Genomic DNA, 21538 nt, shown 5'->3' with positions numbered 1-21538 from the left:
ATTAAACTCACAGCTTCTGCCCTCAGCGGGAAATGATGCATACGAATGTGTGCTGTCGTGATTTGAATGTCTTTGCAGCGTTACAGCTCCTTTTTGGATGGGGAGCCTTTTTTGGTCAATAGAAACTTGCATTTGTTTATCTACTTAATAATTAGGCTTTGAGTGTTCACTAGGATGTAATCTGATCCATGTTTTAAGCAAGGATGGGTTTTGTTTGTTTGTTTTTACTGAAGGGCTCATTAGAAATTGATGGGAGTTAAGTGCATCTGTGCCCAATCATGCACCTCTTCCTGAAGTGCCTAATTCAGCTGATTGGGTTGGTTAGTGACAAGAAATACAATGTCAGCAGGACCTTAATTATTTAATCTAGCTAATCAGATGGGAATCATGAGGAATGTGTTGAGGTAGATCAAAACTCTTACCTCTCCATGTCTCAGCAGAAACACTGGAAAAGGAAAAAGGTACCTCTTATTAGTGTGTGTATGTGATATTGTACACATCCTCCCAAAGAATTACTGCTTGACATGTGTCTCCATAAAATACGTGCTGCATCATGATGATAGTTAAAATTCTATCTGTTGGTTCGCTCAGGTGTGATTGAATTATCATGTTCATGTTAAATGCACGGTATCAAATGTAATGAGTGTATCTTTCTGCTCTGTTGCAGGTTATACAATATTACTTAAACGGTGAGACAAGAATACTTCTTGAAAATTAAGATTTCTTCAGGTAAGGACTGAGTTAAGTAATTTTCTATAAAGACCATTATTATTAATAAGCATCAGCATGAACTAAACACAGTTACCGTTTGTGAACTACGCTTTGAAAAGCTGAAGAAAAAGCACTTGATATGTTCCTGGTGATACAGGCTTTATAAAGAGGCCACTCGAGAAAGACATAGTTGTGCACTTTTGGGTGGTCTTATAGTTTTGAATGCTTGGTACCCAGATGTCTTTGAAGAAGGAATTGATGAAGAATTAACTTCTTTAGCAGCATGGCTCTGGTGTAGGCTGCTTGTCTCCTTTTATCCATCTCATTTTCAGAGAAGCATTGGTAGACCTAAACTTCATGTTCAGGAAATGTCCCTAGTCCCCTGGAGGTTATTGCTAAATAATAACATGCCCAGTTGTCGTTCTTTGACGGATGTCTCCCCTGGGATAAACAAGCAGTAGTTCTGCAGAGCGAGAAATCAGCAGCTCTTTGTTTAAACAATCTGTTAAAACTCCTGCCTTGTGCTTGAGAAAAAGAATTGGGGGTTTTTCAGGAGGGTTGGTGAAAGATTAAATAATTACTCCGTTCACGATGGGAAAAGCTCCAATTTGCTGGAGATGGTGCCGTAAGCCATATAGTCACAGTTGAGATAAAAATAACATGTGAGAAGTTTTACCTTGCCACATCAGGGAATGGGGCTTGTGCTTATTTTCCTTATAATGCAGACTGGTAGAACACAGGTAAGCAATTCACATGACTCCAAGTAAAAGGCAAGGAAATCTGTTAATTTGATAGATGTTTACAAACGTATGAAGATACCCTTTAAGTTATGAACTGTATATCTACTTTTCCAAGGTAATGAAAACTTGGTGAGCTGTTGACTCTACAGAGTCCTTGCCATCCTTTCAGTTTCATCCATTTACATACATCTATTTCATCTTAAAGCTTACAAAGAAAATTCAGGAAGTTGTTGAAATTAGATGATTAAACATTTTCCATAAACAGATAGCTGTTCTTGACTGCACCGTATTCTGTTACCTTGCCCGAGTATCGTACAGAGCCTCAAACTGAGAAATTGCATTGAAATTCCTTTGGGTTTGCATTCTTGGAACTTTTCCTAGAGCAGTTTCATGACTTGATTTGTATTTGGTGTTAGAAAATTTATAAGACTCTGGTGCTTTGGTACTTATGTGTAGGTTTTGAAAGGAAAGAGAATGAATGTTTGTTAAGTTTAAAATAAAATTGTAGATTTTCTTATAGTAATGGACAGGTTATCACTGAAGTGACAGTATGTTACACGGCTATATTAAGAAAAAAGACCTATCTAATATCTTCCAAAGCTTATAACCTAAACAAATGAATTAAACATCATGTTTTCTACATTAATCTTTGTTTGTATAGGGACATGGTATGTAAGAATTTTGAAGACCATTAAAATGCTTTTAATTTTCAGTGTCTGTCCCAAATCTTAGTCTTGCCATGCCTATAGAAAATGATTATGGTTTTTTATGTTTTCAAACAGGTTTTGACCTCAGTTTAGAAGTATTTCCTTTTACAAGAAACTTTCATTTTTTCTATTGGTTTTGAATATTTTTGTGGTTAGTAATCTATTTATCATATATAACTACAGGATAGCAAATACTGGTCCTCCTTCTCCACTATTCTAGTTTATTGTTTATCGGCTTGAATCTCAGAAGGAATTAGTACAAAGATTATAACAGTACCAATTTAACCGCATGGGCATATACACTCTATATGGTTATACACCTGCATAAATGTAAATGACTTTTACTGCTTTACACTGAGGACCTTCTGAAGGTCATTGGATTACTCGGTGATTAAAATGTCTCCCTGGAGAATGGGGATGCCTTGGACATCTTGTATTAAGTGCTAAGCCAGTTCAATCATTTTGGGAGGAAAATGCACTAGTGAATTAAACAGAGAAAAAAACATGCATAGGTCCACGCTTTTTTAATGTAATGTCTATTTTTAGAATTACATTTGAGTAATACAAGAATTTTGAACTGGTGTAGACTGCACTGTAGGATTCTGCCCATAGAGTGCTGTAGAAGATTGTCCACTCTTTTAGCAGCAACTTTTGAACAGTTAACCATTTATAATTCAAATCAAGCTTTCAAGTTTTACTGACTGCTTAAAGTTTGAATGCCCTCCTTTATGCGACAGTTGAAGCAGCTCCAGTGTGCTGTAGTGTTTGTGTCTGCTGCTGCTTTACCGACAATATAGGGAATTGTTGTACTTCAAAGGCTGTATATAAATATTTTATTTGTATAGCTGCACTACCATGTACTACTGGAAAAATCAGTAATAAATTATAGGAAAAAAAGTAATAATAATCTGGTGCTTCATGCATTGTGCACCTGAATAACCTATTTGAGCTTGGTTTTGTTTTGACTTAATTGTGGTTATTCCGCAAATATTTCTTCTGCGGAAAGAAGAAATAATAATATAATAATAAGAAGGGGAGCTGATTAATTTCCTGTTATTGGCCCAGTTCTGTTGCATCTCAGTATAGGTGAGTTCTGCTCCGGCACATTCAACCTATGGCATGTTTACTGTTTGGGAAGTTACACCCAAACTGTGTTTGCTTGATGAATAGGTGGCACTAGAATGTAAAATCTACCCTAGTAACAGAGTAAATAAAATTACTCAGTATAGAACTTTTAGGCAGCTTCTACCATATGCCTTAGTATTATAATTTAAAATTAGATTTGCTCAAAACGGAAATCCGGATTCAAGCTGACATCATAACTTATGACCTCCAGTAGCAACGAAAATTGAAAACATGAGACAAGTGCATTAATCGCCGAATAGTTTATAAGCGTGCCCTGAATGCTCATCTGAAACGTTGACGCTATTTTATTATATTCAGTAACAGTTTAAAGTCACAACTTATGAATACTTTGGGGTGCCTATGGTAAAGCATTCAGACTCGTTTTATTATACTTTGTCTCAAATCTTTCAAGCCATTAGTTAAGTGCACAGAGCTACTTGCATGTCCAACCTATTGCTTTTACTGGGACTGGGAACATGAGGAAGGTCATAGGGAACTGATTTGGCAGCTCGACTTGTGTGAACTCAGAAATTTGTTGGTACGTACTCAGTTGCATGAGGATGGGTTAAACGGCCTCAGTGTGGATGCATCTGCGCAATTAGGGTCATTGTTTTGGGGGAATTTTTAGTTTGATTAGCAACTTGAATTTTGGTTTCTAGTTCTGCTAGTAATTAATGTTTGTAGAAATGTTGTAGTAGTAGCGTTCAATGTAGTCTAATATGGAGTATGATGGAAGCAATTTAACTTACATCTGCATAACTGACCGAGGTTGTAATCAAACAGATCTTGTCAGATAACTTGATGGAATTACCACTTGAAACCAATCTGTAGTTTCATTATTTTTTTGAGTCTCAAGGTATTTTCATTGATTTTGTTTGTATTAATAGTTGGCATTTTATAATGAACAGGTAGAAAATTTACTTGATAATTTGAAAATAATTTAGGAATGTCATACCCAATTTCATCTCAAATTTATGATGATTCCTCTATAACGAATTCCTTTTACATGTGACCTCATCAGTGTATCTCAGAATATTCGAAATGTGATGTTGTATATAGTTGACTTCAGTGGAGTTTGGAAAAACACAAGGAAAGGTGGGATCAGTACTTTCCAAACTACTCACAGCTGCTATTGGATTGAGGGTCCCCTCTCTTGTCTTGAAGACTACAGCTCTTGCTCCTCCTGCCATCCCAGTATGCAAGTTAAAATTTTGCCTGTGGCATTTGTGTCTGCTTTGGTTTGGTCTGTGTATTTTTTTTGTGACTTTAAAATATTAAACATTATCAGCCTTGCTTTACTTTTCCAGCTTCTGAACATGCAAAAAGTCAGCTCGAACGTTCAAGATCAAAATATGATTTTACATTAGCAGAAGTATATGTATGTTGGACTAAGTATTTTTGCATGTGTTAGGAGGATGATCTGATTGTTAATTACCAGTCAAACAGAGTGCCTGGATGGGACTCCCCTTGGCTTTGTGCTTTAATTCCCAGGTTGGACGTGGGGGGAAACACCAACAAAACTCCTTTCCTAATGAGCTGAAGTTTATACCTGGTGTTTGAATGTCTCATTTGTCAATGGACAATCTTTTCCTGGGAGAGCTTCTTTGTTCCTGTGCAGTTTGAGCTGGTGGTTTCAAAATGGATTTAAATGCTTTCACAGGCAAAAATGATAATGAGCTGGTTGTGGCTTTTGTATTTCACTTTATTGGGTAGTTCCAGTAGTAAACTGAATTGAATTAGATCTATGAAATGACCTTAGTTGCCTGTTCTCAATAGTATTTTTAAGAAACTCCACTCTTTGCTTGCTTTTATTTTAATGTAAGGTACATGGTGCAGCTTGTATATGGGTATTGTTTAAAGGCTTTGAATGGCTTGCCTGTCTGATCCATTTTAACAGATTCCAGCCTTTTCCATGACATCATTAATATAACAGGCTTCCTAGAAAATATGAACAGCTGCTGTGTATTTTTTCCCTGTGTTTTATAGTAAAACTGTCACAGCTTTTCCGTTCTCTACAAACAACAGCAATAGGCTTGTCTGATGTAAAACAAAATAAAAGAAGTCAGAAATAAGGAGCTGCGATACTGTTAACAGGCCAGTAATGTAACAGGTCCCTATGTATGAATCATTGAATAATGCAATAAGGGATTACTTATGCTGTTGTCATACTGGTCAAAGGTTGGTCCCATTTCCTTCCCCCCTCCCCTGAACTAAACTGTGCATCATTAAAGATGATGAAAACAGTGTTGTACTCAGCTTCCTGGCCCAGATGGCAATTTGCATGAAGAATTTTATTGTATTTTTTTTTTCTAATATCATTATTATGCAGACTGTGCATAGAGGTTTTAAAGTTCTTTTCAGTTCTTACAGTTCAGGTCAAAGGGACTTGCTTCACTTTTCTGCACATCCTGGAGTTCTGTGATGGTTTAGAGATCACTTTACATGGATCCTAGATACTGAATGAGACTAGGAATTCATCAGTCTTGTGGTTACATTTTATTTTCTATCTTGTTCCATCTGTAAATAGCTGAAAGGTGTCAAAGAACGATGTGGGGGGACCCTTAGATCCTTAGATTGTGTTTTGTCTGGAATACTTTAATTTGAGGCTTTGTATCTTTTAGGTGACTTGTACAAAGCAGCCAGGAAGTCTGATGTGTTTCACTCAGCAATATCTGCATTTGATTTGTCAAAAATAGGAGGTATAAACAAAAGGTCCAAGCCTTACAGTGTAAATTGGTCATAAGACAACTCATTGCCAATTAATGCCGTTATCTCAGTCCTGTATCTTTTGGGGTGCTTCCTCCCTCCATTTGAAAATAAGACACCTGCATCTCCTGTGAAAATACTCTGAAAAAAATGCAACAACTAAGGATCTCTCTTCTTCATAAGCGAGGGACATGGTTTATGAACCATGTGAGTGATTGTGAGCTGATTGAAAAATACTAAAAGAAAATCAATACTAACTTTGCAATGAGCACCTAGATAAGGACAGGGCTACATTGTCCATGTCCGGGGTGTTCATCAAATGGTGCCCATCTTGTGGCTGCATATAGAGAAATAATTTAATGAAAGAAATAACTGATGTCTTCTGGTGATTATCAGTTAAAATCCCTTCATGTTCTATGAGGAACTTTACAAAAGACTGCTTCACCTGTTCTCTATTCATGTCCTTAAGCAGGCTTGAAAGAAGACCTAAACCAACATGTGAGTCTATAATGTGACTGATGCTCACAGCAAAGGTCATTCCTTCAAATATTTGAAGCATCATGGTACTCAGCGACTGATGGTTGACGTCTGTAGGTTCTGTGCCGTCCGACACTCTGGGCAGGAGGGCACCTTCCAACCACACCCCCCCTTTTGAAGGTCAGCTCACACCAGGGTGGCACGGTTAACAAAAATCCAGCTTTGTTCCAATGTTAAAAGAAGTCTGAAACTCATTTTTTTGGCACCTTCTTGTCTATGTTGAAATGAGCGTAAAAAGTCTGATATTCAGTGGAACAGCACCTGTGTATTGTTTTTAGAGGTAATTAGAACACAAAGTGAAGCAACAGCAAGGTATGTAGAGAGTATTTTGAGACTGTAGTTCTTATCAGACCAATTACACTCTGAGTAAAGTGTCTTTCTCATTACCTTAAAATTCCCTAATATGGGGAAAGCTGTAGGGACTTAATTGTACTGATTTTAGCTCACTGTTTTTCCTTTTTGAAGCATGCAGAAATTAATTTCTTCCTTCCCTCAACCCCCGTATCATTTTAGAAATTATAGCTCTCTGGTGTTGCATTTCTAGTCAGTCTGGCATATTTCAGATGTACAAACAGGCTGAGGATTGTTTCATTAGTCCATTTCAGTAAATTAGCTTCTTTACAAGACTGTTTTTCCATTTTCTACCCCCACCCAAAAGAAGGTTCCAGAGAGTAATCAATATTTCCATAAAGATATATTAGCAGATTTTAAATAGATGTCAGAGAAAAATATTTACCAGGCCAGGTTATAAAAATTTTACCTATAACACAAATCTATTTTCTAGCTATTATTTAACAAACATCCTGTAGAGATGCAACACTTTAGGATGGAAAATAATTTTGCAGTCATTGATACATATAATCTACAGTATACAGTATCAAATAATTTAATGTTAATGACCACATCCATTCTGATCTGCATGGCAAAGCCAAACTATGGAGAAATTCCGCTGGAATTAATGTAATTAATCTATAGTTACAGCACTGAGTCAAATAAAAATATGGAAGATGCATTTATAACTTGGATACAAAGAGATCTGAAAAATCAAATTTTTGTCATTCTTCAGATGCCATGAAAAATGTTCCATATTTTGCTCCATAGACCTCTGAAATAACCCCCAAATATGTCTTGGTAACAGAATATGTCCAAAAAATGTACTTAACTGAAAAATTACTTTGCTGTGGCTTTCACATCGGTATCCTTATTACACAGATAAACCTGAAACAGTTATTATAATGAAAATATGACCATTTGAGTGAAAGGAGAAGACAATGAAGAGTATTTAAATACAGTAAATAAAACCCAGTAAATTGCATGTTGAGGGTGACAATTGATTTTTCTGACTTGCAGTACAGATGTGTTTCGATTAGATTTGTGCTAGAGGTAGTGGCAGATTATGGGAAGAAAAGCATGTCTTAATTAGCTTAACATGAGCTTTCAGATATTTATTGAATCTCCTAGCACCTCCTTGGAGCAGGTCAGTCAGCTACTTCTTCTCTTCCACCAGAACTACTCAGAACATCGTAATATGGAAGACATGAAGACTTTCCTGAGGCCCACAGTATTTGAGAGGCTTCACTTATTTTTCCCTCTGCTATATAAATGTGTATTCTCATGATAAAACCTTTAGGGTGCAGTTCATGTGCTAGAGCATCACTGGCCAAGATCGGTCCCAGTAACTGTGGCCACAACGCAGGAGAAAGATTGCGGCTGTGTCTTAAAAATAACTTTATCTCACCGGTCCTATTGGAAAATCCCTTACAGGGGTTGTTTTCTGCTCCTACAGTAGTTACTGTGCTCTCCTGGCATTTCCTAATATTGTGATACATGTCATACCTGGAGACTATTCTGATGGTTGATGTGAACGGTAATAAGAGGTCTTTGAGTTATTTTTGGGGTGGGGCATTTAGAGGGATTTTTTGCCTTCATCACCTTCAGCTTTACACTGGCCTGTGTTGGCAATGAGTACAATTTAGAGTAAGCTGTTGCCTTTAAAACCAGTAGCCTGTTCTCTGTGAAACAGGTTGATACCTTTTAGAGCAAATGCAGAAGTCTATGCCACAAACCATCAGTACAACCAAAATATAATCGTATCGCTGTGGTGCTCACAATGTTCAAAGACTCTGAAGTGGGGCAGGGCTTGCAGGGGGAGGTAACATCTCTCATTAGATGAACTGATGTAGCTGGAAAAAACCAGACACATTCAGACAAACAAACCCTTCTTCAGGTCAGCAGGAAAGGCTTTCAGTGTCCAGAAGTTTGTCCGTTTTTTCCAACTGTATCAATTGGTCTAATAAAAGATATTGCCTCTCCCTGCAAACTTTGCCCAACTGAAACATTAGCATGTTGGCAGCTTTAACAGAGAACCAACAGCAGCACGGGCATGGTATTTTGCTGAATTTCATACCTCTGCTTTTGCTCTACCTGCCCTGCCCTTCTTCTCAGATGTGGGGCAGATAGAATATGTTCAATACAAAAGATGACTCCTTAGGCATAGACTGACAACACTCATCAGAGAGTTTATTTATTGGTTTTGTTAGCTTTAAATTAAATTTTTGATGGAAAGGAAATTTTGCATTCATATGGGGTCTGTTTTTTCTCCCCACTTGGGAGATGTAGGTCCACCCTTGCGTTAGGATGGTTACAGAAAGAAAAATTGTTCCTTGGGCATCGCTCTGCTTTTCTAATGAGCCCAATTTGTGATGTGCTTAGGTCTGGAGTGATGATACTTGCTCATAAGTCTCTTGCCTAGCTTTAGAAGGGGCTCTTCTTGCAGAAAATAGAGGACAAAAATATTCAGTGTCTTGATGGAAAGTGGGTCTAAAGGGGTCTGCTGTAATGTAAAAACAAAAGGAGCAGTGTTTCCAGCTAGAGCGCCAAACATCTTGGAGTCCAATGCGGAAAATGTTTATAGTGTTGTATAGTTTTATTACTACAGACTGAAGCAAAACAGTTTATTGAATGACTTTCAGGGACTAGATTTTATACCAGTGGACTATCAAATAGTGGACAAAGAAAACCCCTCTCTACTCCGGGGTGGGAGCAGGGAAATCTGTAAAGAGAACTCATCTTCCTTGTACAGTGTACAAGGAGAAATGCTGTTTTCAGACTCATTGGGGGTCCTAAATGTGCTGTGAGGAGTTAGGTTGCAATGCTGGAGGCTGCGTGGATGCCCACGGGCACACAGAGCACCAGGCTCGAGGTTCTGCCAAGTCCTCCCACAGGGACACAGGGAAAACAGCATCTGTGGAGCTGTTGCTTTTCCACTCCTTCACTCCCAAGACACCTCATATAAAACCTGTTTGCTTGGGTTTGTTTTTTAGCTGACATTCTCTAGCTGCATTTTACTCAGCATTCCCTTGGTGTGGTGGGCACTAATACGTGCAGAGCTGTTCCTTCTCTCTGCACCAGCTGGACTTGTGCCCTTCTTGGTGGGATTTACCTCTTCTCAAGCAATGAATGTTATCCGAGCAGCTAAGTTCAGTAGCAAGCTCATCAGTGTCATTTGTTTAATCGGTTTTGGTGCCTTCTCTGATTTTATGGTGCTATAGTAATGCCAGCTGTTTCTGAAGACTGTAGCTGCAGGGTGAGCCCTGGGCTGCTGTGGAGTCCCAAGGCGTTTTGGCTTGTATGCTGTTGCAGCAAGAGAACAAACAGTTCTCTCTGCACATTGCAGAATGAGGTGTGAGTGAGTTGTCGTGTCATCTCGAGGAGCTGGACCAGAGAGCTAGGCCTGAAAAATGCAGCCTGCGCCTAAGTGCCAGGCTGGAAAATAGTTGGGCTGCCATTCTCCCTGTTGTGATCATAGGTAGTGGCTGAGGACTTGGATTTTTGGATGTGAACACAGGGGAAAAAAAAGATGTCTCTGTGTTGTACCTACAGATACTCTAAAAAGAAGACAGACAAGAAAGATGTAAAGGAGGAAAAGGTAGACGTGTGTTTTGTCAGACACTGCTTTCATGCAGTGTGTTATGACCCTTACTCTTCCCCCTCCAGAAGAAAAAATTATTCCTTGTTTAGTCTCAGTCAGTGTGAGCTCATCCAATTTCTCTTGTAAATCCATATCTCCTAAGCCTTTAATCTCAACACCTTTCAGTTCTGACCTTCCAACAGGCACTGATTTGCTGAGTACTGCTCAATTTCTTAAGTTCTACGCATTGAACTTTTCAATTTTTGTCCCCAAAGTACTAGGATTTCTTTGTCTATGCATGTCAGAGTGGGATTGTTCTTGATATCAGCCTGAAAAGAGCCTAAACACTCGTACCCTGTAGCAAAGGAGGTGGAAGGTGTCCTTCCTGCTTTGAATTGTGCGGTGTTTTCATTGCTGTTCACCTGCTGTGTTGTGTGCCATCCTCACAGCAACCGCTTCTTGATGCTCTCGTTGCATCTTGCATGGTTCTTCTGAGCAACCGTGATCGGCTGCGTCTTGGCACGCATCTCTGCAGCTGGAGAGGTAGCCAACAAAATATTCACTTGCTTGCAAACATGAGAAGCCAGCTGGGATGTTTACAGCTCGTTCATGTTCGGAAGATCATTTTGCAGCCAAAAGAAAGCTTAAAATCTGGTGATATTTTGGCATTTGTCTGGCTAAGAGGGTGGACAGATTGTTTTCGAGCCTTGATTAAATTAAAGCACATGTGTTTGAGGACAAGGATGGAGAAGCAAAACAATACAAATGCAGTATTAAGGATTGTTTAGGAGCTGAAATACAGATGTATGCGGTGACACATTAAAATGTAAGGTGCAAGCCTGATATAAGCAAATAAGTGGCATGTATGGCCAAGAAAAGTCAAGGAGAGAGACAGAAAACCATGACCTGAATAAGCAGACCATGGATGCTAACGCAGTCTGTTATGTGCAAGGTCTGTGTATGTGGGACAAATCACTGTCATCCAAATCTCTCTTTAAAAAATAATGAGACACACAACTACCACCATGAACACTTAATGTGTAAGGTCTGCTGCAAATTACACTGTAGTGTAACGTCCAGAAACTCTGAATGCTGGAACTGGTGCCTCCGTGAAAGTAGTTTGAGGCACATGTGGTTGTAATTCAAAGATACTCTCCTACCCTAATTTCTAAAGTATGTATCTTGTAGTGTAGTCTTGTTGACTTTAGCCAAATCTAGGCTAATAATAAATAATATTTAATATTTTTTGCTGATTTAACAAGCTTGGAAGCCAACCTGTTGAATCTGAAATAACTTTGTGAGGATAAAATACCAGCATCAAAAATTAAGGAGCAGTGAGATTGATGTGGAATCTGTTTGGTATATACTAACTGTTTATTATACACCAGTTTCCATGTAGCTACTTTGAACGTTATAATGACAAATAAAATTTGCTGGATTTGTTCTCTGTAATAAATGAAAAATAAATACAGCTTAGATTATTTTAACTTTTCCAAGAAGAAACTTGCAACACGGACTTCTTGTTCCAGTCCTTATCCATAGTAACCGTCCTCTTGGCGAATGCTTCTTGTCTAGGCGGTAAAAGTGAGTTTCATCTGTTTCTTCTCCATGTAAATTAGTAGGTGGTACTTACCTCTAGTTGCTATAAAGCATGTGAATTGTAGCACATGTACGTTAATCCTATTTTTTTAATATTTGGACTCTGCAAAAACCTCAACTATGGCTGCAGAATCTGAGAGCTTCGTCTTCTGGGCAGTTTTCTTCTCTTCCATCATGGGTGACTAACTCTTTCCCTTCTTTTTCTGGTGATAATTCAGGAGCTGCCTCCTCTCTGTCCTTCTCCCATGTCTGTTTATTTTAGATAGAACTGCTTTTGTCCAATGTCAGTTCAGTTAGGCACGTGTTATCTAATCAGTGACATTTTCTGGAGGTTTGCAACCTCCTGGTTCCAATTGTGTTAAGCATCCAACATTTTTCCATTGGGCTCCATATCTTTCCTTCATTGGAAGGGGACATAACAGCTTGTGATAGAGAAGTGTTTAAGATTATTATGACTGAAATCATTTTTCTCTGTCTCAGCTCTCAGTTGCAGAAAAACGTAAATGGAAGTTCAAAAAAAAAAGCTATCTTATTTAAAAAAACACTTTACTTCTCATGTACTGCATTTATACCTTAACCCCTATCCCTAAGATGTTATTTTTCAAGACAATGTAGTGGAACAATATGTAATTTCCAAGATGTTTTCATTCAGGATTTTGCTTATTTGTAGCTGCTTTGAGCTGCTTTATTTTTAGCTTAATGAAAAATGAAGAAAAATAGTTTATATTTGACAAATAAACTAGTGGTTTCTCATGAGCATCCAGAAGCTAAAAGTCAGGCAGGTGCTAGGTTCTTCATCTCAATTCTGTTTTGCAGTAGACAATGTACCAGCTGAATGTCAGGTTTCATGAACTACCTTAAGTTCATGCTTTTAAAACAGCTTGAACTTTTCCCAAATGCTACATGAGAGATATTAATGCAAAATTTCCCTGAGGATCCCATCAGGATTTTGTGACCACACTGCCCATCTGTACGTTTGTGTATTAGGAATATCCAAGACCCATTGACCAATTTCAGCCTGACTCCTGTAATGTCTGGAAGCAAAAAGACCCCAAGTTTCTGCAAGAAAACTAGAGATTGTGTGAAAAACAGACAGAGAGTCAACATAATATGCCCCCAATTTTTATTTTATATATATATATATAACTATATTAAAACTCTGAATTCCCCTTGCATTTCCTATTTTTTTCAGCTACAAGAAAGCCACACAACCATACTTTCCTAAACTACCAGTTCCCCAGATAGGTGAACAAAATTTGCTTGCTTGTATTAACAAGAAAATACATGCAGTTAGTCAGCTTTTAATCAGTTATGTAGTTACAGGGAGGGAGAGATTGTTGATAGCTGCATTTTATAACCTTCATGGGCCATAATTGGCTTTCTTGCCACATGTCGAGCACCCTGGCTGTGTAGTCATAAAATTGGTTTGCAGCTACATGGAACAGGGTTCAAAAAATACTTTCCTTTTATTTTGTTTTTCCTTTCAGCTAGTAGCCAGTGGATAAAGGTTTTGGAAGCACTATAGGCACAAAGCAGGGAAGTTTTAAACAATAAATTGTTTTTTAAAGGAAATAGCCAATGACTTCTCAAGCTTTGAAGTCTCATTTTTAATAATTTAGCAGTTTGATGCATGGGCTCGTGTTCATTACATTTTAGCACTTTCCAAAAACATGTTGAGAAGAGTGATGAGGAATGAGGCCAAGACTGAATAATTGGGAAAACATCTATACCTGACTGAATAAATTATGATCTGTGGTAAACCAAAAAGTTGTGGTACACAGTGAGAATTTTTCCATTCATTTCTTAAGATATTTCTTCTTTCTATCTTTTCCTCTAATCCAGTGTTTAGATCAGATGTATTTTCAATGTTTATTAGCTTATTTAGGAGGACTCATTAGTTGCCAATTCATGGAACCAGGATCTTTTCAGTAGTGCACAGTGACAGAACTGGAGGGAATGGGCATAAACTGAAATACAAGAAATTCTGTTTAAAAATAAGAGGTATTGGGGGAAGGTTTTTTTACTACGAGGGTGTTCAGACTCTGGCACAAGTTTCTCAGAGAGGGTGTGGAGTCTCCATCCCTGGAGACGTTCAGGACCAGCCAAGACCCTCAGGGTTCCTGGTGACCTTGCTCTAAGCAGGGGAGTTGCATTAGATTCTCTCCAACCTTGACAACTGTGTGATTATATGAAGTAATACATTCCATTTGGAGTTGGGTGTTTCATCTAAAAGATAGACACCTTATTCCTCACCAGAAGTGACTGAACAATTTATTGCAACAATCTGAAGGTATTATATGTAGTTATACTTTTCTATATTAATGAAATATATCACTGTTTTCAGACTCGAACTGTGATGATGCAAAGCGTGGAAACTTAGTTTAAAAAGAGCAGCCTTCCATTAATTTGGGTGCTGATTTTGCATCCCTAGAATAAAGATAATGTGATTTATTACAAGAGTAATTGAGATGACACTGAAATTATTCTTGTTATTGCCAGTGCAGCTTTTGGAATGTTTCATGAGTTACTATCTCATGGTTTGTAACCTTTTGAATCACTTTGGATTTGTATAAATGGTAGTCATCTTCTGATGAGAAATCCTTCTTCTAGATGAGAGGATACAAAGCAAGGAGCAGGATTGTAATAAAAAGCTGATTTGAAGCCTATTTCCAAATGGTGGTGATACTTCATCTTTAATTTTCACGTGATTCGCGTAAGTGGATCATGGCAACCTGTAAAGTTGGTCAGGGAGTCCCAGATGGGACCGCACATCTCAGATCCCGTTCAGATGTTATGTCAAGGATGGGCTCAGCATGCTTCATGTTGCTCCTGCTTTTAGAATCTTGGCTTTTCAGAGGAAAGAAACTTGACAGCATGGAAAGATCAAAACTTGACATGAAGTCTTGGTGCTCTTGACATGATTTATCACGAGGTAATAGCACAAGTTGCTGTTAGCATAGTGTAAACTCTGTGTGCTTCTATTGCTGTCATCAGCAGCAGAGTCAAGAGTGGGTTTTCAGCTGGTATAATCAAGGATAACATCTGTCCCAGTAGCAATAGATCTTAAATCAGAAGACTGATATATTAGAAAATCCTGTGATGATGTTTAGATTAGATTACTGCATTCATTGTGTGGAGAAAAGGAAGATGCATGAGTTAAGTATAGCTGAAAAATGAGGACATCACATCATGATAATCAGCTCATCAAAGTTTCCACACATGCTTGAGAGATGCCAGACTGGAATAACTAACTTCTAGAAAACTAATTCTTATAGTATTGCAAGAAATAAATCCATTACTTTTGTCTCAGAAACACTTAAGGAGTTAGTTTGCCTTCCCCATTCATTGGAGTCTTACTTATTTCTTTAATTTATATTTATCCTCCAATGAACTAATCTTCTGACTGTCATACATATGCCTGCAATGTGTTTTTTAGAAGGAATTTGACTCTAATCCAAATATTTAGTCTGATTCAAACAAGCCCAATTCACTGCATGCCATTACCTCTGTTTTTCCCTCTGCCATGAGTAGTGTAGCTGTCCAGCAGTTTGCATCCAGCTGTGAGTGCAGATGTGCAGCTGTTTGGGGAAGTCCAATGTCAGAAAGAAAATAAAGCACCTATGAGAGACACATTTGTACATAAATAGCATCACTCACTCTCACAAGACTACATTAGTCCTTTAGCATTGAAAATGAGCCATCAACATGTTTGAGTCACTAAGCTGCCTCATTGTGAAGCTAAAAAATAATTGCGTGTGTAAAATAATGTATGCTGAAATGGATGCTGCTGCTCATTGTATTTATTTGTTTAACAAAGTTAGAAAATGAAGACATAATGGACTGCAGAACCTAAGTGAACTCATTGATTATAATGCTCACTTAATTTGTGCTCATTTGTGCCCCAGCGACACTGCCATACAAAGCCATAAAGAAACAGATATTCCTCAACATGTGCTATTAGAGATGTTTTCCCTTCATTAGTTCCTACTGGTATTGTTTTACTGGGCTTGTGTACAAGCTCTGCATAAGATTTTGTTTCAGAAACATCTTAGAAACTTTTGGATGTGCTATTGTGTCAGGATTTTTTATACATTAATAGATTACTTAGGTTTGATAGAGATGCTTTTATCATGGGAATGGATCACTTAAGTATTAGCTCTGATATGTGTGTATATATATATATATTTTGTTTTTCCTTATTGGCAATCTCACACATTAATTATTGTTAAGTGTTAACTGCTGTGCATGATTAGTGCTTTTTTAAAAATTTAACTCTCCAATCATACGTTTTCAATATTTCACTTTCTGTCTCTTGTTCTTGGTTAATCTATTCCTCTTGTACAATATGCTTCTAGTCTACTTAGCTGGGTGGAATCCTTTAAAGCAATTTAAATTGTGATTGTTTCCCTTCTTGTAGTCATTAAGTGACCGTCATCTAGCACATAGTTTACTAAGTGTAGTCTTAAAAGTAGTGAGCAAAAGAACTTTAAAATGGGACTGTTTTCTTCTCTATCTAAATGAAATTAGGCTCCTTTTAAAAACAAGATAATGGAGGGGAAAATATTCAGCTGTATGGCTTTCACTCTGACAACGTGCTGATGGTTTGTAGCAAAGTGGGCTCTTCACCTCGGTTGTTGTCTTGTGCTCCAGGGCAGGATTTATTCCCTGATAGAGCCAGGGCTGCCATTTTTGAATAGAAAAAGAGGAAAAATATTATACTGTATTTTTAGAAAGCTACACTAATGTAGTTATGGTTTACCTCAATGCCTTATTTCTTGAAAACTTATAGATTATTTTTAGGGTGTGTGAGCAGCCTGCCCTGCACTAAACTTCTGTTCAAGCAGCAGAAGTTTTAATTGACACAGCATTTGTTGATTGTACTGCAGTGAACAGAAAACTGAAACCACATTCCCCAAATTACCTGCTGTGTGATGTCTTTATATTTTTAATGGTCTTCTCTTTAGAAGTCCCGTTACAGTATTGCCTCAGTTGAAAAGAACAAATAGGCTATTTATTAAGTGTGCAGTCAATAGCATTTCAGCTAATAATGAATAAGCACTTACAATAATCTATCAACAGTAAAGGTTTTTCTGGAGTCATGTATGATCTTCCTGTCTGCTCCCTGGAGTCCGACGGATTTATTACTTGGAAACAAAGACCCTTAGAGCCAAAGGTAAGCAACGGCATGCTGAAAGAGCAAGAGCAAGCCCGTAAACGGGAATGCGGTGGAGAGCAGTTAATAATGGACCTCTAGCAGGGCCCACTGTGTGTTCAGCCCTCTCTTCCCACCCCATCCCCTCTAAGCTATTTGAGCTAAGAGGCAGCTCGCCCTGGCCACGCTCGTTAACAGAGAGTTCATGCATCATCACGTGTTTTACATGCATTCATTAGTCTATGAGGAACGCAACACTCTCGGTTTGTTTTAGCAGAATGCATGGCATTTGATTCTGCAGATCCCTCTTTTGAGGACAATGTTGATTACTATGAGTACATTCAGAGTTCTGTGAGTTTGGAACCTTAAATGGTGATTGGATGGAAGCTGTTCTTAGATCCATAGAGCCTTTGTGACAGCACTGCCCTCCCATGTTGTAGAGCAGTAATCTTTGAGTGTCCTTTTTCCATGTTGTGATTCTTCAGATGTGACAAATCTGTATCATGGATGGGCATGTTTAAGAAAATAACATAAATTAGGAATTAAATTAGTCCAACAAGTATTACAGTGCAGGATTCACAGAACTCCAGTGAACTTGAAAAATTAGATCTCTAGTTGTCAAGCACCCCGATAGTGGCTTTATGAACTATTTTTTGTAAATGTATAAGTGGTTAGAAATCTCCTGATGGGAAGAAATTATTTGACATTTCAGACTCAAACTTAGTTCCACAATTGAGGATAATTAACATAGTTCTCTAGATGGTGTACCTGGTGTAACACTTACTGCACTGAGTCACAAAACCTGTGGATGAGCTGAATGCCTCCAGCAATGTCTTTAAATTCTCTGTATTTCATAAAAGCAAACTGAAGCCATTTTCACTAGTGGCTGCACAGCTGATAGACTTTCCCACTGTGCAGTGCACACAAGAGTAAGCATGATGAAGACTGAGGACTCAAACTTGGAATGACCACAATCTCACATACATTGCATTTGAAAATGTGCCAGTGTAGATGACAGATGTTACTATCCTTGTGCGGTTAATATAGGTTTGTCTAAGATTTTGCTACATTATGAAAACCCTCAGGAGTGCTTATTTTCTTATTTTTCTTGGCTGGTTGAAAGGTAACACTACAGAATGCCATAGAATTTGGTCTTACTGCTTCAATCATCTGCCTAGAGAGCTCACTCAGAGTTTATAAAACATTTATTAATTAGAGAAAACAGCAGAAAAAAAATCTGGAGGATTTCTGTCTCACATTTCCAGTTACAGGGCAATGTAATCCTCCTTTTACAGTGTGTGACACAACAACTAATTCCAATATATGCATCCTCGGTTAACTTCGTTCTTTAAGCTAGGAAATGCAACTACTACCTATACAGATAAAACTTCTGTGACGGTTTTATAGGATGCCTTATATTTCTGATTTTGGGGGAAATTCAGAGTTTTGGAGGGGAGAAAACACTAGTTTGAGAGTCAGGATGTAGAAATAGACAGAACATAACTCAAGTGATCTATCTTTTACTGATTAACTTGCATACAATGCTGAGATGTGGAATTCTAGCAATATTTTTCTATAATGCAACTGAAGCCTTTAGATGACAATTGACCACTGAAAAAATGGAAGAAAGCGATTGCTATGTCTGCTCTATCATAATAGTCTTGTACTTTACACTCCCTTGCTAGAAAACCTGCATTCTGAAGCAACCTACAACTTCCTAATCTGCGCTGAGGTCAAATGAAGCAATGCTTCTTTTTAATTCTGCTATATTTGATGACTATAGAAGACAGTCGGGCCTTTGTTTTCTTTAATATAGTCATTTCTTCCTTTGCAAGGAATGCTACCATAAGCTTAGGCATTTTTTCTGACTTTCCTGACAAGATAAGACACAGAGTAGTGTGAAATTAGATGCTCATGTTTTAGTCTGTTCAAACAATGTTTCCTCTTACTTTTCAGACTGTAGATTTATGGGAAAACAGGTGGGTTGTGCAGTTGTGCCTTTGAGATCATTTGGAATTACTGTGTTTGTATAACATCGCAAAAGTAACTTGTAAGATATTTGTGACTAATACAGGAGGTATCCTGTGTGATAATGGTCAGTAAAGAGGTGGCAAAACAAATCTACTGCTGGTAGAACTTGGAACAGATTGAAGTCTGTAAGCCTCACACATGTAGAGCTTTTTGAACCTCCAGGATCAAGTCATAATCTATGCTTGGCTTTTAGTGTAGACTTTTTTCCCTATCTGGTAGGAATAGCCAAGGGAGAAGTCTTCGTTTAAGTGAGGATAAAATTCGCTCATTCGTTATATGGGATGAAAACACAATGTATCATGAAGATATGGAGATCGTCATATGGTAATGAAATTTTACATAGGGTGTTTCAATGTTTGTAAGAAGCACAATACATTAAGGTAGTTTTCAAAAGTTTTTAAAGTAATCTTGCAGACCTTTAAAGCTTTTTTGTGGTTTCAGAACTTTTGGCATGATTTACTGTATCATAGCTGATGTAAGAAAAAGAAAACAGAATGAGATGCTTTTAAAAATACACAGGATATTTGGAATATTTTTCATTATTTAAACTGCTTTATAGGTGCAAAAATCCAGGCTTCTGGGCACAATTTGGATTTTAGTGTCTGCTACAATCTTTCAGTTTAATAGTCTTACTGGAAATATTTTTTCCTTGTAATACTTTTCTTACTGGTGGACACATTCCCTTTTTCCTTCCCAAATAACTTTAATCTTTTTGGTTTTCTTTTATTCAAGTTACTTCATTCATCGGGTTTTTCCTTTTTTAAAGTCAGCCTAGGTCATTATAAAACTTCGCTATTATTCATCTTGCTTAAAAGGGGATTTTGGACCTGTACTCATCCATACTGTTCATGTACAGTTCTGTGTCCTGTGGGGTTTATCTTATCTACCTACAACAGCCTTTTAAAATGTATGATACTGTTGGCATATTTTAAGTAAGCATATTATCTTTGTTAAATATTAGTGGTTGCCCTAGATTTGGGGCTAACCAGATCAATTTTAAGATTTTGAGCTTATGTAGTAACAACTTTCTCATGATTAAATTACAGACTTGCCGGTTATGCAAAATGCAAACATAAAAAAAGCATAGTGATACATTCACGTTTTCCCTGAGCTATTATTTGTCTTTCACACACTGCAGACTGAGATTTGGTTAAACCTTGCACATGTTTAACTTTGCATGTCTAGGTTTGCCCATCAACTTCATTGATCAGAGTAGGGAAGGACCTAGAAATGCAGAGTTGACATTTCCTCCGGAGATCTCCTGTTACTGAAAATTCTGTCACAGGCTTTCAGAAACTCCAGAAAACATTATGGTGACCCAAAATACTGTCCAGTTCTTCTACATTATATGCCACACTTTAGCTGTGAGATTTTAATGTAAATTATAGTTTCTAACACTGAGACGCGGGAGACTTTTTTTCCCTTGATTAATGAAATGAATGGGGACAGTCATGACATTCACCAAGTGATGAATGGGCTAAATTTTCCATTTAGAACGATCGGGATTATAAGCAGACACAATGTGAAAAAAGAAATGTGAGATTAGATGAAAAGGTTTTTCAAACTCAAGGCGAACTTTGTAGTTTCCATAGTGGTGGAGAAGGGACCTTGTGTTTGCAAAAACCTTTTGTCCTGGTGAATTGAATGAACACCTCCTTGTGCTTTCCAACAGATGAGCTCTAACAAGGTATTTTATGCTGCCTGTGAATCTTAGGAGGTTCTATTGTCATTTTGTTAAAAAAAAATAGAACTTTTAAGCTTGAATATTTGTCTAATACTGCTGTTCCTTTGCCCTCCTCCAATACTTATGCTCTCCGTGCTGTCAGACTTCCCTACCGTGCTGTGCTCTCAGTTTTCATCAGCTCGCTGACCTTGTATCACCTCATGTCGGTGATGCTGGTTTTGTGTGCTTCATCACTTGTGCTGTAACCACTCATATGTGTGATGCCAAATAAACGTATTGTTCAGAAATCAAGCTTTCACTTACGGAAGTATTTGTGGTATCCTCCTCTCACTGTTTATGTGCTCGGTTTTGCTCTTGTGTGGCATGGTAGTGATGTGGGATTGTGAAGTGATGTTGCTTATTTATTTCCAGAAATAGAGGGATGTGCATGTTACATTTAAATTATGGGCTTCTCCTGTATTATTTAAAAAAAAATCTAAGATAATTCTCTATTTTACAGCTGTAGATATCCAAGAATATGTTTTGACATTGTACTACACATAAAGCTATGATAAAAACTTCAATTGCTTGCTCAATTTTATTAAGCTACTCTGCTTTCTGGTTGTTCAGGGATTTATTTGTGGCAGCTTAGAAGTT

General features: G+C 37.7%; 1 protein-coding gene across 4 annotated transcripts in view; it reads left to right on the top strand.

Annotated features, from left to right (window-relative positions):
* BMPR1B (bone morphogenetic protein receptor type 1B) overlaps positions 1 to 21538 on the top strand; it is a 203302-nt gene that overhangs the window by 78618 nt on the left and 103146 nt on the right. For all 4 annotated transcript variants that reach the window (XM_065837456.2, XM_071808249.1, XM_071808250.1 and 1 more), the window contains exon 3: positions 668 to 729. The gene's annotated coding sequence lies outside the window, so the exon portion shown is untranslated. The remainder of the gene's footprint in view (positions 1 to 667; positions 730 to 21538) is intronic.

Source organism: Patagioenas fasciata, chromosome 4 (genome assembly GCF_037038585.1).
Source record: "Patagioenas fasciata isolate bPatFas1 chromosome 4, bPatFas1.hap1, whole genome shotgun sequence".
In the NCBI taxonomy this organism is placed as follows: domain Eukaryota; kingdom Metazoa; phylum Chordata; class Aves; order Columbiformes; family Columbidae; genus Patagioenas; species Patagioenas fasciata.
Note: the sequence above shows the minus strand (reverse complement) of the source record. Positions and strands in the feature narration are given on the sequence as shown.